Genomic DNA, 13,354 nt, shown 5'->3' on the forward strand with positions numbered 1-13,354 from the left:
GAGAATTCAAAAAAATGAGGAGAGGCTTAGGAACCTCCAGGACATCTTTAAACGTTCCAACATCCGAATTATAGGGGTACCAGAAGGGGGAAAGAAACAGCCACGAGTGGAAAACGTATTTGAACAAATAATAAAGGAGAACTTCCCCAGTCTGGCAAAGGAAATAGACTTCCAGGAAATCCAGGAATCTCAGAGAGTCCCAAAGAAGTTGGACCCAAGAAGGAACGCACCAAGGCACATCATAATTACATTAGCCAAGACCAAAATGAAGGAGAGAATCCTAGAAGCAGCAAGGGATAAGGGGACAGTCACCTACAAAGGAGTACCCATCAGACTGTCAGTGGATTTCTCAAAAGAGACCTTACAGGCAAGAAGGGGCTGGAAAGAAGTATTCCAAGTCATGAAATCCAAAGACCTGCAGCCAAGATTGCTTCATCCAGCAAAGCTTTCATTTAGAATGGAAGGACAGATAAAGCACTTCTCAGATAAGGTCAAGTTCAAGGAGTTCATCATCACCAAGCCCTTATTATATGAAATGCTAAAGGGACTTATATAAGAAAAAGAAGATGAAAAAGATGAACAGTGAAAGGACAGCAAACACGCAGTTATTAACAACCACACCTAAAACAAAAGCAAACCAAGAGGACAGCTGGATCAGGAGTGGAACCATAGAAATGAAGAACACATGGAGGGTTAGCAACAGGGGAGTGGGAGGAGGAGAAGGGGGAGAAGGTACAGAGAATAAGTAGCATAGATAGTAGGTAGAAAATAGACGGGGGGGGCAAGAATAGTAGGGGAAATATAGAATCTAAAAAACTTGAGACACATGGGCATAAACTAAAGGGGGGGACGGTGGGGGAGGGGTTGTGCAGGGTGGAGGGGAATGAAGGGGGGAATAGAACAACTGTAATGGCATAATCAATAAAATATTTTTTTTAAAAAGAAGAGATCTGCAAGGTCTGTCTTACCGTAACCATTATGTGACTGTGTGAATATTAGCAAAACCTGTTTTCTTCGGTACACGTCAATTGACTGTGGTTTATTTGCCACAGAATAGGTGATCTTTGTCACATGTAATGTCTTGAGCACTTTGCCTATCACACATTAAATATAAAATCGGATCACACCGTGAAGAAGCAGCCAGTTCTAGCACTGCAACTGTATTTGTCTTCACGATTCAAAGTAGGCCGGGTTGGGAGGAGAGAATGTAGCAAAAGCACCAGAAGCTGCTAAAAGTTGAACTGAAGAAGGGGATTCGCAGGCAAGGATGTAAGTTGACATCCCAGGAGATAACCAAAGAAACTAGCCCAGTGTCAGGGCTTTGGGGAGGGAACTGACAAAAAAGAGTAAAAAGAAATTTAGAACTCAGTCACCAGAAAGATACTATTTCCTTACATAAGCTATCTCCACAGATTGTAAGTTTAGAGGCCAATGAGACAAAGCAACAGGCATTTCTGAGGTCTACCAACAGGTTAGAGGCAGGTGTAAAGGTGTGGAGCGCGGAAGGGAGTGTGAGCCCAGATTCTAGTCTTTCCCCTCACTCCCCAACTAGCATGATTCTGAATCCAATGGGCAGAGATCTCTAGATTTTACTTTTAGCTAAGATATCTGTTAAACTGCCTCTAGCTAAATTCTTCATCATATATATGATGAGACTGCTCTGTCACTCAGATAATAAACAAAATGCAATTATATTTTCTCCATTTTATTTGGTAGACAACCCCTCAAGAGATGGGATACCATCTTCTTTAGAAGAGCAACTATTCCTGAAAGAGCAGAACTCTTAAAAAGAAACTTCTATTTTCCCAGATGAAAGTTGGTGTAGATTCTTTCTTTTGGAAGGTTGATTTATTGAAGTGTTTTTTAAATTTTTAAATAAAATCAATAAACTTTTTTGAATTTAAGAATATGTGTGCTACAAATCCATGTGGAAAATGGGTAATTTGATTGGATAACTTTAAAGTTACAAAAAAATGGGAAAACATATTTTCCAATGATACCTCAGACAAAGGTTTAATCTCCAAAATATACAAAGAACTTACATGACTCCACTCTAACAAGACAAGCAGCCCAATTGAAAAGTGGGCAAACTACTTGAACAGACACTTCTCCAAGAAGGACATACAGAAGATCCAGAGACACATGAATAGATGCTCAATATCACTAGCTATCAGAGAGATGCAAATTAAAACCACAATGAGATGCCACTTTACACCAGTCAGAATGGTCATCATAAACAAAGAAACAAACAACAAGTGGTGGAGAGGTTGTGGGGAAAAGGGGACCCTAGTTCACTGTTGGTGGGATTGCAGACTGGTACAACCACTATGGGAAACAGAATGGAATTTTCTCAGAAAACTAAAAATGGACCTGCCTTTTGTCCCAGCAATTTCACTGTTGGGATTATATACTAAGAACTCTAAAACACCAATCCAAAAGAGCCTATGCACCCCAATGTTCATAGCAGCACAATTTACAATAGCCAAGAGTTGGAAGCAACCTATGTGCTTGTCAGTAAATGAATAGATCAAAAAAGCGTGGCACATTTACACAATGGAATTCTATGCAGCAGAAAGAAAGAAGGAGCCCCTACCCTTTGCAACAGCATGGATGGAAATGGAAAACATGCTGAGTGAAATAAGTCAGGTGTTGAAAGACAAATACCATATGATCTCACCTTTAACAGGGAGCTAAACAACAAAACAAACAAGCAAGCAAAATATAACAAAAGACACTGAAATACAGAACAGGCAGACAGGGACCAGAGGGGAGAGGGGAAGGAATTTCAGGGGAAGAAGGGAAAGATTCACAGGAACAAGTACAAAGGACACATGGACAAAAACTAAGGGGGGGTGGAAATGGAAGGGCGGTGGGGAGCACTAGGAGAGTGGTCTGGGATGGGAGTAAAAGACAGAAAACTGTACTTGAACAATAATTAAATGAAAAAAAAACAGAAATAAAGTTACAAAAATTATGTGGGTTCCCTTATTCCTAGATTCATTTTGTAGATGGGGAATTTGGATGTTTAGTGTGATTTAGTGAATTAAAGCTGGCCACCCAGAGCAAGAAATGAAGCTAGAATTTAAGCTATGGCTTCTTGACTGAACCTCTATGCTTTCAGCAACTTTCATCCAAACTGTGATATATTTAGAATATATTCTTTCCCATCTTTCAACTTGCATGTTCTTAATCAATTAATCATGAGAGTGAAACAGATCTACGAACATCTCAGCAGAATCGGTGGATGATCATGCAGCCCTCCTTTACATCTCTCCTTCCCACCTCTTAGTTCATATTATGAAGCAAATACATCTTCATTCCCCCCTCTCTCTTCAATTTTCTTCCCTCCCTCCCTTCCTCCCTCCCTCCTTCCCTCCCTCCCTCCCTTCCTTCCTTCCTTCTGTCCTTGTTTCACAGTTTGCTTGTGGGGGTTTATATGGACGATGGTACTATATACACCAAAGCCTCCTGGCAGAAAGAAGATGTTCTCATTAATTCTTTCATGAAATCATTCACGGTGTATTATTATTTTTCCCTTTTATCAAATTTATTCAGGCAATACTGGTCAACACAATCACACAGGTTTTAGGTGTACTGTATATTAAGTGACACATCACTCCTTGCAGTTCCTTGCATCAGGTGCATGAGGGGCATCATCATAGAATGTTAATGCTAACTCATGGGCGTAACGGTCTGTTTTGCTTCATGTAATTATAAAATGTTTTAAATGGTTGAGGTTCAGAGGAAATTAAGAAAATGAATTTTAGTTCAAATAATGAAGAATCCTATGTGAAGCAGAAACTGAGCTGATTTTCATTCGGTTTTAAAATATAATCAAGCTCCTAAACGCATGTTTTCAAATATCAATGTGCAATGAACGTTGCAAATACCAAAGACACGTCATCGGGTATGGTGTGTCTCTCTCCCCATCAAAGATTGCCTCTATTAGTCTAATCTCTTCTTGTCTCTTCCTCTGCTTGGAGCAAAATGCCTGCTAATGGCACTTCCTGGCATGACAGCAATTCTGATAGTTTCAGTGTGCTTCATCTTTTGGTGCACTGACTCACCCGTGCTGGCCAGAGCTGCCTTAACCAAGTTTTGCCTGAACAGGAGAAATTCCTTTCATTCATCAGTAGATAAGAAATTTTGACAAGCCTCTCTGGGGTGCAAAAGGGGAGAAACACATACACAAAAGATTGCCCTGTTATAGTGAGAAGCACCAAGTGAAAGAGCCAAAGAAAAATTGAAGGAAGCTTTGAGGCAGCCAGGGCAGACAAGGAGTCTGCTATCAGAATTAAATACGATGCTGTCCAGAGCCTCTCTTTCTAACTCTACCTGCTTCTTTTCAATGTCACTATGGGCCAACAGTCTGATACAAAACAGATCCCCAGAAGTATTCCAGTAACTCCTCAGGACCACCAGGGCAAAAACACAAACATTCAGGGCTTGACACTTACCAGGGCAACTTGCCAAGCTTATCACATGTGAAAAGAGTTGCTTGGAGAGAGTAATCTTGCTCATGTTCACAAGGCCGGGTGTTAAGTCTCTGAGAACCCAGGGCATTTTCCATCCAGGTCAGCCTAGGAGGGTTGGAAAAAGCACTTTTCTATGAACTGACAGAAACGGCAGTTATATATTTTATGGAAGTAAAGGCTGAGGAAGAACTTGTATGGTCATCTGAGTAGGAATGGAGAGGATTAGTTTTCCTTCTTGTCTTTAAGTCTGAATGCACTGAAATAACCCCAACTTGCAAGGACATTTTGCACATTCTTTATATAAATCTTTTCTGCAAACCTGGCCTTGGGGAAATACTGACACCCAACCTAACACTTTCATGAAGCATTTAGTTCTTCCTCTGCAAGCTACCTTGGAGACACTAAATAGCACCTGACCTCTCTGAATGCTTTTAACATGGATCTTCTCCATATGATCCCCATAGATGCCCTGTGAGGTAGATATTATTACTATCCCCATTTTTGAGATAAGAAAATTGAGGCACAAAGACTATGGCACAGGTCATATGGCTAATGAGTGATAGAGCAGGAATTTATACCTGCTTCTCATGGGATATTAATACATTTTACTATTGCTTTACAGAGATACCTCCCTCATTTCTCAGTTTTCTCTGTTGGCTAAACTGTCCTTTTCTCTCTAAGCCTTTCACCTTCTATGACTTCAGTCTGGTGTCTTTTTCTCTAGGTTTCCCTATAATAAGGCTTATTTTCCCCAAACTGCAAAAATTCTAATGTGTGTTCTTTTAGGTTTAAAGATAGATTAGCTTGTATATGTTATATAGCACATGCTCTACATCATGTTCTTATATATATATATTTTTCAGGGGAATCCTGTCTGTGTCCTTTGTAATTCTTTATAAAGCCTATCAAGTTTCAAGTTTTGGATCCATAAAGATAAACACTTATATCTCAAATTAGACCTCACTTCTCAGATGTGGCTTTTTACATTAGCAGCTATACCCATCCATTTCACCCCTTACGCGAATTTGTGAGGCCTTGGTTTCTACACCCTTGCTTCTCTCCCCAGGCTGTAGACAGCCATCACTGTTAGCTAAGGCCATGGCAAAGTGGTAAAGTCTCTGTACCCTACCTGGATGGCAGCCAGTTCCATTTCTTCATCCAGACTTGAGAGGCATCCAGTCCCTGATCTGACACATCACATGGACAATAACTAAGGTGGGGGGCGGAAATGGGAGGGAGGTGGGGAGCACTGTCAGGGGGCAGGGCTGGGAATATAAAACAGAAAACTGTACTTGAATAAGAATTGAATAAAAATATTTAAAAAAAAGAAAATGGTTACCATTAAGTTGGGCTTTTCCTCTACATAAAACTACTCTTCATTGGTCTAACAAATATGTATAGAGTGTCAGGGATGTTCTAAATTCTAGTACTAAATCAGTAAGCCAAACAGATAATAAATTCTCTGAATCTTATCCTCTAGTAAGGTTTTGCAAATATGCAGCATATTAATTATGCCAGAGGATTTGGTAAATGAGAAATGAGTTTATTCCACTAAAATTGATTAAACAATCCCCTGTTAAATACTCAGTCTGTGTTGTACAGTTTGTCAGGTGCCAAGCTGAGGATAAAATGGGAACCACACAGATACACCTCCAGCCCTCAGGTTGCTTATATTCTAGTGGACTGAGCCCATAACTGAACTCTTTGCTCTCTTATCCATCTTTTTACCCTCTTCTTCTCTTCTGAAGGTAGATAGTCCCTGCGCACTGCATTTTCTAGGTTCCCTTGTCAAATGGATTTTGACCTGTCCGTACAGGAGCAGGCATTGGCTAAAGTTTGGAGGGCAGGAGGAAGGTAACAGACCTGCGTTTTTGTCTCTCTGTCTCAGGATATGGCTGCCTTTCCTGTGAGTACTAGCTCCTGCTAGCTCTGGTTATAGGCGATGACGGGCACTCCTTACTTCTGGGCTTTGGTAATAGGACCTCCTCCTATTGTCCAGCATTCCTTAGGGTAGTGATGGCTTCTTATTCTGAATTGCTTCACTATCCTGTTTAACTTGTCTGCTCTTTCATAATTTCTGTGACCAAATCTTGTATTAAATTCCCTCTCTTTGAAAGACTTAAAATGATTTCTGTTTTCCTCATGGGACCTTAAGTAGGGGAGATTTGATCAAGCTATCATAAATGTGATTAGCAAAACAAAAGTCGATGTGTGAGGTATTATGGAATATATGAGAAAATATTGATTGCATTAGTTTGCTAGGAGTGCCATAATAAAATACCACAGACTGCGTGGCTTAAACAATAGAAATATATTTTCTAGCAACTTGAAGGCTAGAAGTCCAAGATCAAGGTGCTTGTAAGTTTGGTTTCCTCTGAGGCTTCTTTCCTTGGCTTGCAGATGCCTGCCTTTTTGCTGTGCCCTCACAGGGATGTCTTTTGGGGTGTGCATGTCCCTGTCATCTCTTCGTATAAGGATGTCAGTCAAAATGGATTTGTACTTACTCTAATGGTCTCACTGTAACTTAGTCACCTCTTTGAAGACCCTGTTTCCAAATACAGTCAATTCTAAGGCACTGAGATTCGGGGCTTCAGGGTGTGAATGTGAGGAAAAGGCACAATTCAGTCTGTAACACTGACCAGGTCCATATGTCAGAAAGTTCTGACTAAGAAGAACATTAACAAATAGAGTGGCAGGGAAGACATGGGCAAGCATATATCCATTTATTTCATTTTCACATACTTAACATACATTTATCAACACAATGTGCTAGCCCCTGGATATGTAGGTCTGAATAAGACAAAGGTTCTCTCCCGCCCTTAGCATTGGCGAAGAGTGGAAAAATAGTTAAAATATAATGTGATTTATCTCCAAATGGGTTTAAAATAGGGACTAGCTGGCATGTGGAGCACAGGAGCATCTCACCCTGTGGACAAGGTCAAGGAGTAGATGTCATCCCCAGTGGGTCTCACAAAACAAAAGTACCAGGGAAGTGAAGAAAAAAATGAGTGTGGGGAGGAAATTCTAGGCAGATACAAAGGCATGTTCTCTAGAGGTTACACCTGAGAGTAAAAGGTAGCATGGCACCTTCATCCTTCACGAACCTAAGGGGACAGGTCTCTCTTCATAGCTTTGTAAGAACTGAGAACTTCTCAAGACTCATTGGAATACGCATCCTGGCTCTTTTAAACAATATTGCAAGTTGGACGCTTTAAATCTCTTTGAACCTGTGTTCTGCCCCCAGTCTGTTTTCCCTTCTGTGGGAGAAAGCCGCGGCGCTCTCGCTTGATCGTTGTGCCCCTAACTTTGGTGTGATCACGTGTGCTGTTGGGCCCCCATGGTTGGTGCAAAACCAGTGTCAGAAATAAAATGGAAAACTAAAATTCTGTCATGTGCATTTTAAACGATTTCAGGACCTCTCTTGACTCACTCACTGCCTGAAGGGGTCATCCAAAAATTTTTAAAGTCACTCTTAGGTATATTTTTGGCTTAAAGAATAGGCAGTTTGTCTAGTGACATTATTTAGGAGGAGAGTAACTAAAAAAGAATGTTTTGAATATTATAAATAACTTAGGGACATTTAGAGACATGGCACTTTATTATGTGTTATAGATAACAGGCCTAGAGAAGTCCCTCCGAGACTCATCATAAAAATCCTCAGAAGGGGTTTTTTCCTCAGGAAAAAAAATTTGTTCATCGATTCTAAAGAGATTTGATACAAGTATTGTTCTTATTCAGAATAAAAGTACATTTGACTATTCATTTAATTAGTGTCTATTGGTAGTAGATTTAGGACGACATAATTTCATTTCTCATTGGGACTAAACAGCATTCTATTGGTGGGAGAAAAAAATACTACAAGCATCTTTCCAGCCATTGAGGACATTTGACTTGAAGGCTTTCTGGATTATTGGACTATTGGATTTTCATCTCTGAGGAGGAAATGGATTCTACACTATAGTAAGAGATCACAGAGTTAGTTACAAAGATCTCTGTGTGTCAGGCTGATTAAATACTGAAGCAAATTAGCAGGGAAGCTTATGGAATTGCCATCTGTGGAGGTATTTTAAAAATAGAATCGACAATTTTCATCTTTGAATGATTTAGGAAATGCCCCTACTGGCAAGGAGATGGACCAAATGGGCTCTTGAAATCCTTTTTTGTTTTCTGCTCCTAAAAATCTTTCTATCTAATTCTTGGAAGTATTTATTTCCTAAGTAGAAGGTAGAACAGAATGACTAGCAAAGGTGGTATGTGTATGTGTATCCATGTGTTTAGGTAGAAGTGTGAGCAGGGAACACTGTGTTAATGAAGAAACAAAATTATCATTTTCTAACCAGTCATTCTTACCTATGTCAAGTGAATAGGACTCTATCAGTCCTTGTAGAAGCTTCCCACTTACCTGACTCCTCCCTCTCTGTCTTTTCTATGCTCACACTTCAAATCTAGACATGATCTCCCTTCTCATTTTCAGCTCTTTTTCCCTCTCAACCCTGTCTCTCCTGAGGCAACTTTATGTTCTCCCGAGCCTTCTATTCTTTGGCGCCTTGAAAAATGTGCTTCCACAGCCATGAGTACTTCTCTGGGTCCCAGACCCACACTCCAACTTTTGCCGGGTAGATCTACCTGAGAGGACCATTCAGCAAATCCAGCTTGATAGCCCCAGACAGTAGAGCTGGTTGAAAGGGAAGGGATGCTGCTTTTAGAGCCCTAAACTCCAGACTCCTGTGACCTCTTCATTCCTCCCCAACCCCACCCATGCACCTTCCCAGTAGTCCTACCTCCCACACTCACCAACTGATGCTCTTATCTCTTCAGCCCCATTGTACAACGACACTGTCCCAACTCATCTTCAGTCACAGAAATAGACTCCCTGCTCTGGCCCCACACCATTCTTACAGCTTACAACTCCGTGAGCTCATTTGCCTTCCTTAAGCTGCTTATTCCTCTTTATGTACAGTGTTTCTTCTGCTTTGAGTAACGTTCAATCCCTCTGACTATGGAATTCTATCTCTACAATGTGACTCATGCTTCAGGTCTCAGCCCCTCATCTTAGGAAATCTGATTGAACCCTTCCTGATGTGCATTAATCATCCCCCTGTCCAAGTATCCACAGCATATTCTTTACATGACTATAGAAAAGGCATAGAGCATGAGGAGAGGGCTGCTTGGTATATGGAGCTAAGTGGTCTACCTCACTTTACAGCTATGAGATCCTGATGAATGACTTAACTTATAAATGCCTCAGTTTCTCCAGCTCTAAAAATGATACTACCCCATAGAAGTGAGAATGAAAACATTCAGTTGGGTACTAGGGAAAATAAAGAGGTGAGTGTCCCCTTAATTAAGGAGCTTATAGCCCAAGAACTCTAATAAGACATGTAATATTCAAATAATCATAATAAGCTGTGAAAGTATCATTGTCATCACCACAATTAAACTTCCTTCAGTGCTTGCCATCCTGGCAAGCACTGTTGCAATCTGAATGAATCATTTGGTAGATATATGGAGGTGTGTACAGAAAATATTCAGCCATGTAATATGAAAAATACAGACATTTACTGAGGAAGATACAAGAACAAGAAACACTGTATACAGGACAATGATGCCCCTTCAAAGAAGGCACCTTGGGACCCCACACAGTTCTTCCAGTCGCCATCATCTGCCCCATTGTAGCTTCCTGAATGTCACTGACTATCTGAAATCTCTTCCTTTCCAAAGGTGATTTAGTTTTGCAAAAGCCAGAAGTTGCAGGGCACCAAATCTGGGCTGTAGAGAGGCTGAGTCACCTGAGTAATTTGATGTTTTGCCAAAAAGCTCTGCACAAGACGTGATGCACGAGACGTGATGCACGAGACGTGATGTGCGAGCATTGTTGTGATGAAGCTGCTGATCACCAGTTGCCCATAACTGCAGCCTTCTGAACTATCTGACTAGATTCCATAGAAGAATGTTCAAGCTTAACACAAAATTGGATGCAGATCTGTTGCTCTACTTGCTCAGTGATTTTGAATGTGACAATCACATAGTACACAGGCTCACTCAACATCATCTATTGCCCCCACTGACTAGTATGGGGATGACTAGTGAAGTCATCATTGTTTACACATGTGCATTCCAGATCACTTTCCTTGGCTGCCAGGTTACATAGATGTCATACAAACCGTTCTCCTTGTATTAACAATGGCTGGAGTTTTTCTGGACAGACCTCATATACTCAGAGATATGTAGTTAACATTTTTATAACAATTAGGCAAAGAAAGTTAGTTGAGGTTTTTTCCTGTTAGAACAGGATAATTCCCTATAGCATATTCTTAAGTATTTAATTAGTCGGTTTTAAAATGACTGAACATATTTGCTCTTACCACATTTTATGAAAGACTGTCCCATAATGTACAAAAGTCCAGGAATTTACTTTTTAATTTTTCTACCACTCATTTTAATATGTCTTTATATATCATAATTTCATTTTAAAGAAGTACTGTTATTGTTCAGTAATTATGCCTAGTATTTATAGTTAGCTATATCAGTTTTTCTAAGTTTTGTCTTAAAATGTCATACCACATTTACTCCTATATTCTTTTAACATTAGACTTAAATAGCCAAATAAGTTATCTTTGACTCTATTTGTGTTTTCAAAGTGTCTTCCATTTTTTTAAGTTCTATGGCAAGGTCTCAAAAACTTAAATATCCATGTATTTGGTATGTGATGATAATACAAACAATAGAAGGTAAAAAACATATAAAATAATGGTACCTTATATCAGTTTACTGTCTTATCATGTACAATACAGTTTTCACATCACTTACAGTGAAATTTCATGGAGACTGGACTCTCAAACCAATATGCAAGATGAATATTGTCTATAGTTAAATTATCCTCCAAAATCCCTTAGGAAGTGCTGTATTTATTATCAACATCCTATTTCTTAAAAAGCGCAAAGATTTCTTTTCTCCTTCATCCATTGGATCTTTTCTTTCTTTTTTTGGTTGAGCTCCAGATGGAGAAGTTGGCTTGTGTTTAGAAACCATTTGCGTGAAAAATAAGTATCTTTAAACACTAGATTCACACTCCTGCTCCGGCAGGTGCTCACATTAGGGGAGCCACAGAGAGACGGAGGCTGGAGCAGAAAGAGCCTCTTTCGTCCTTCTCATCCTCCGGCACTCGCCCAAGCAAGGAGGGTTGGGTGGACGGCTCAAGTCCTTCATGTGCCCCTCTCTGCCTCTCACCCGTTTGCCTCTCTTTCTGTCTCTGCTTCTTTTTCTTCTTTCTTTTGAAAAAAGGGTATGAGGGGACAGGTCTACAGCTGAATATATTTAAGTGAAGAAGGCTCATGATACACTATCATTGTACCACAGTGGGTATCTGAACAACCAGGTGAGGTAGCTAGGGATCATAATCTTATTTTATGAATGAAAATATACTGAAGCTCAGAGTCAGGTGGCCTGATTTAGCCAATAAAAATACAGGATGCCCAGTTAAACTTTAATTCCAAGTAAACAATGAATGATTTTGTAGGATAAGTATACTCTGCATAATGTGTGGGTCATTCTTATAAAAATATTTTTTGTCTATCTGAAATTCAACTTAACTGGAAATCTGTATCCTATCTAAAAACCCCAGCTTACTTGTCCTCTAGTCTTGTAGCTTCCAGACCCTTGCATTAAATTATGATACTGCTCATACTTTGAATCTATTGGTTCTCTCTGTATAAACCTAAACAAAGCATTTGTCTAGATTGTATTTAAGTTTAAAAATATTTTAATCTATTTTTCAAAATTACTTAATGATAACAGCAACACATACATTTTCCAATTAAGACACTTCATAAGTTAACATTGAGATCTGAGCTTCATTAGTCCATTTTTAATAAGGAGTCACAAATCTCCTTGGTTCATCCTTTAAAAATGAAACATCCAGTGAATTTGATTTTAGGGAATAATGTGAAACCCAAGAAAAGCTGTGAATGTAGTGAAGGTTTCTCCTGCTCAGATAAAATGGAAAATGTTTCAGCCAAAGAGATGAAGAAAGTTCACATTCACGTATCAAATATATTGGACTTGCACTCATTATGACATCATTCATAGCCAATGAGAAAGTACTCTTGGTATTCAGCCTTCTGACTCCATTGCACAATAATGGGTATTGATAGCATTTTATTGCTGCTGTGCACTTTGCCAGTACCAAGACCGATGGTTTCTGATTGAGAATATGAGTGATGCTTTAACAAGGCAAGCATGTGGTTTTGTTATTTTTATTATGCCCTGTTACCTGGCAGGCAATTACAGTTCTGGACTGTAACGCTGCTTTCCAAGAATAACAATCATTTGATATTTACCTTGGCTTAAACAGATTTTGTGATCTGCCACCTATGAGAAGCAAAATAGGGCATTCCTTTGGATGAAAGATCTGCGGGAAATAATGAAAAGTTTTTTAAAAAGGCAGGGGTAATGTGTTCTGTTGGCTACACTAGAAATTGTAAGAGATGGGGAAAATTACAAAATTGACAAAGGTCTGAATATTACAGACCTTTTGATTACTCAAAGCACCCCCCAAATACTATCACTCTTGGGAAGACTGAGACACTGTGGCACTCCTCTGGCCCAGCTGCAGAGGGTGAGGGGAGCACCCCAGAGGGCTCATGGGGCCAGAACAGTTGACAGTAAAGCAGCCATTTGTTCATGAAGCAAATGAAGAATAGCCTAATGTTTTTGAGTTTGTGCCCCCAAAGAACACAAAACTGGAATGATTATTATCTCTCCTACTTACTTGGTGACCCTAGGGAAGTTTTACTCTCTCAGCCTCCATTTCCTCATCTGTAAAATGGGAATAAAAATGTTGCCAGGGTTGTTTTGAAGAAATTAATGCAACTAAAAGA

Source organism: Sturnira hondurensis, unplaced genomic scaffold (assembly GCF_014824575.4).
Source record: "Sturnira hondurensis isolate 20B ecotype Veracruz unplaced genomic scaffold, ASM1482457v3 Scaffold0010128, whole genome shotgun sequence".
NCBI classification, from domain to species: Eukaryota; Metazoa; Chordata; class Mammalia; order Chiroptera; family Phyllostomidae; genus Sturnira; species Sturnira hondurensis.